At 36.9% G+C, this 4,476-nt stretch overlaps 1 pseudogene; it reads right to left on the reverse strand.

Annotated features, from left to right (window-relative positions):
• Positions 1-1,188: 1,188 nt before the first annotated feature.
• LOC111745950 lies at positions 1,189-1,307 on the reverse strand (annotated as a pseudogene).
• Positions 1,308-4,476: the final 3,169 nt, after the last annotated feature.

A 4,476-nucleotide genomic window follows, 5' to 3' on the forward strand; every position in this document is an offset into this window, starting at 1 on the left:
CACCAGAAACTGAATTTGCTGACACCTTGATCTTGGACTTCCAGCCTTCAGAACTGTGAGAAAATAAATATCTGTTGTTTCAGCTACATGATCTGTAGTTATTTTGTTATGTCAGCCTGAGCAAACTAATAGAAAGAGAGACTGACTTTTAATTGTAATTTTTTTTTTCTTTACGTTATAGATAACTTGGTAAAATTATTTGTATCCCCAAGCCTTACCAGACAAAGAGCTACTGAATTGAAGAAGTGAGAAACACCTACCTCTCCCTTCATAAGAGTCTCAAAGGTACCAGCTCTCTCCCCTCCCTTTCTCTGGCAGTGAGCTGAAGGTCATGTCGTCCCCAGAGACCATCAATGTTTACTGCTATGTAGATATCTCTCTGCTGACTAGACGACCCCAGCAGTAAATACTGCTATTCTTTCAAAATTTTATCTTTGGCATAAGTGTTATTTAATTTGCCTTAGTTTGACCTGCCTGGTACAAGAGCAGCAGCAAAGCACAGTAGCGAGAATGTGGGATTTAGAGTTAGACAGGCTTACATTTGAGACCTTTGCTCTCCACCTTATTAGTGGTCTTGCCATAGCCATGGATAAAATTTCTCTGCATCTGTCTTCTCATTTGAAAAAAAAAAAAAGGAGAGGACAAGAATCAACAGTGTGATACTTAGTATGAAGATTAGCAATAAAACATAGAGGGTACCTTGCATCTAATAGGCATCTAATAAGTGGCAGCTATTATTACAAATGACAATATTATTTTTCTTGTCTCTTTTGCAGCTCTTGAAATTGACTTTGCCAACCCAACAAACACCAATGACCATTCTCTCTGATTAGTGAAATTGTTTGCTATGTATCAAGACTATAACTTTTTCTGTTTTGTTATAGCCTCTAATTTGTAGAAATTTAGGATATGTCCTCTCTAGCTCTTCAGAAGATATTTGTATGGCAGTGCCCAATATCCACAGATAACCACAGATATTCCTTTTTGCTCACCTTAACCACTAGACACTGTGATCTTTTTTTATTTTTCTTTATTTTTAAATTTTTTTAGGCAAGGTGATCTTTGGTTGACCTCACAGATTGCAAGGACCTTGTTAATTTCCAATCCCTTATTTATTTATTTATTTATTTATTTATTTATTTATTTATTTATTTATTTATTTATTTATTTATTTATTTATTTATTTTACACCTACAGCACCTGGTCTTTCTAGGTGGTCTCCGATCCAAGTACTAACCAGGCCCAACCCTGTTTAGCTTCCAAGATCAGATGGGATCAGGCTTGTTCAGGATGGCATGGCCATAGACTTCTTTTAATTTCTGCTTATTTCCTGGTCAACCTACAACTTGAGGGCAAACTTTGAATAAATCACCTTAATTTGAGAATTTTAATGCATACCAACTAGGACAAGCACTGTCAATAATTTCTTACTTGTGTCTCAGGCAGATAGTTTAACGGAATGAGAAGAACATCAGCTGTGAGGTCAAACATTCCTTTATTGATTTTGGTTTTTCGTAACCCTGCTAGTCAGTGAACTTGGGTAAGTTACTCAGCTTTGGTTATGTAATCTATCCGATGGAGGTAATTCTTATCTCATAGACTGGTTGGGAGAACTCAGTGGATTATTAAATGTCAAGTTACTGATGCAATGCCTAGGATGTATTAGGTATCTAGTAAATATTATTTCTCCTTTTATCTTCTTGCAAAGAAGAAAAGTATTAGCCTTCAGAGGTGTGCCAGAGCACCTGATGTCTGCATGGAGACTGAATTGGCTTCTCCTACCTCCAAATTAAAACTAAATTGAGTGCAGATTCTTAAAGCACCCAATTCAGACTATAGATTAGAGAACCGCAGCACACTTTAAATGATAAACAGTAGGCTTTTGGAGTCAATTTTGTGAATCACTTTTAACAATTTTACAAGGGTATTTGTTATAAAATTCTAAACACTAACCATATGCATGTCTTTGATATTATCCATTCATCCTGCTTCTTCCAATGATTTAGGGGTATTTTATTTATTTTGTATTGATATGTTTTTGTAAGCTATCCTAAATTCTTTGTGGAAAGAGTAAGGATATAGAATACATAAACAAAACAATGAAATGAAGTACAATAAATAAAACAGCCAAAGAAAGAATTTATCCAGGGCAACTTTCTGCCTCAGTGTGTGCTTTGCATCTTTATTAGGCTGAAAGTCTTGAGAGAAACATGCCATTTTTATGACCAAACACTTCTTGACCTTTCTCATTTTCTTTTCTATGCACAAAGAAGATATCCAAAGGACAAAATTTCTGATATGGAACTGATTCTTATTTTCCTCTGGCACAACATCTATGAGCTTGTCAAAGACAAAGGAAGAAATCTTCCTAAGGGTCATAGGAGCGTGTGGTACTTGTAATGCACCTGGCATCCTTGGATCTATCTCCTACTGGAGCACAGAGCTGTGTGGAGGGCTGGACGTTTTCAGTTACACACTTACTTAGTCTGTCACGTTAACCCTATGAGCCTTCTCCACTCCTTCCATAACATTTGGCATGTGTTTTCTTCCCCAACTCTGGGCTGATATAACAAACTGGTAGAATCAGTTGACACAATCTCTATCAGAAGCAATTGGGCTTGTTTTATCCAGAGCCAATAATGCACAACACACAAGATGGCTAAACTCCAAGGTCACTGCACATTAACAAATGGGAGAAGAATTATCATTGGAGAAATAGAATCAAGCACCATGTGGATGGGTGACAAGAAGTCTTCTGGCCAGAGGAACAGATTACATACCAGCACTGCCTTGGCTCACTGCCCTGAAAAAATACATCGCAATCCACACTCAGGGAAAATTCCATGAAATAGCAGAGCAGGAACATCCTGAAGCCAATGGCAACACATTCCAAGAAAAACATCCAATGAACCAAACTCCAAACAACATAGACCTCAGAAACGTAAATAAAAATTAACTGAAAAAGGAAACCTTCAGAGTCTTGAGAAGGAACACAACAGATTAAGTGACCACAAAACACTAAAACACCAACTAGTTATTTACCCACTGCTTTGTGGTAAATACAAGGCCTGTAGTCTCCAGGAGGTTATTTCTGGGCGCCAATGACTTAGCACATAGGCTAGCAAAGAGCATAGACTTTATTTTCCTCCCTAGGGCAAGTGGCATTTATAATGGGCCTGAGAACCAGAAGGAAGTTCCTTTGAACCTCTTAGTCTTCTAACTATAAGAACGAGAGAGGAGCAAAGGGTGGAAAAAGCTTTGAGCTTAGAGTCAGAAGCGTTGGGTTTGCATATGCTGCCACTTACTAACTTGGCTGTCTTGGGCAAAGCTACCTACTCGCGCTGAGCTTTGGTTTCCTCATTTGGAATAATGAATGGATAATAATAATAATTATTATTTCCCCCTCACAAAGTTGATATGAATATTAATGAGAAAATGGATGTAAAGAGTACTCATAAGAGTCAGCATACAATACAACAGGCAGTCATTAAGGTTGCTGTTCTCATTGCTGTTGCTATTCTATTTAGCTAGGATTATAGGAGAATTAGCAACCACCTATCTTAGATGAATTTCCTGATAGCTGAGGTGTGCCCCTCTGAGCACCTCTTTCAACCAGTTTGGCTAAAATCTATAACCATTCACTTGCTTTAAAAGGTATTGTTTAAACTTTTCTTGATGACTTAGAATCAAAGTTATAAACACTACTATTGCTCTAAGTAGCAATGGCATTACTTCTGTTTGTGTGTTTATTTTTTATTTTCTTTCTGGGAGGTCAAGCATAGCCTCAAGCACTGATTTGTCTTAATAGCTTCTCTTACTTCTATACTGCTTCTAATTAGGCCAAAACCAGATAAACTACCTTGTTTAAAATTCAGATAACTATGAATCAAAGAGTCTCTATTTAGAGTCCCAGTAATAAAATATGTGAAGTTCATGTAGGGTTTTGAGAGCACCATGGTAGAGCTCAAAGATCTTTTTTTAGCCTAAGATTAGAGAACGGAAGATTTTAGAAAAGTTGACTTTAGGATGGACATGTGGTTCCTGAGTTAGGAATACTTTGGATATACTTGGTCTGCTCACATCTCTCACATTTTAATGTAGGTTTGTGTAAACATGATCATCATCATTTTACAGTAGCATTGCACAAAGCCTGAGTCAGAAGTTAACATTAGGAACAAGGAAGTGTCGGGAGGACTTATGGAGGTATTCCTATGTGATGATCCATGTATGATATCTTAGACCATTTTGACTAAATTAAACTTCTTAATTTCAATCCAGAATCATTCAGTTCCACAAAATTAGTTATTGAATAGATTTCTTCCCTGTATTGACTTACTGTTTTATTATTTTTACCCAAATAACTTGTTTTAGCACCATAGTTTCTCACCTGTGATAGAATCTCAGGACGTTAGTGCTAGAAGAAACCTTCTAGGTCATATAATACAGTGTTTCCCAAATGCTACTGTAAAGACCATG

The sequence above is a fragment of the Pteropus vampyrus genome, unplaced genomic scaffold, assembly GCF_000151845.1.
Source record: "Pteropus vampyrus isolate Shadow unplaced genomic scaffold, Pvam_2.0 Scaffold170, whole genome shotgun sequence".
Lineage (NCBI taxonomy): Eukaryota > Metazoa > Chordata > Mammalia > Chiroptera > Pteropodidae > Pteropus > Pteropus vampyrus.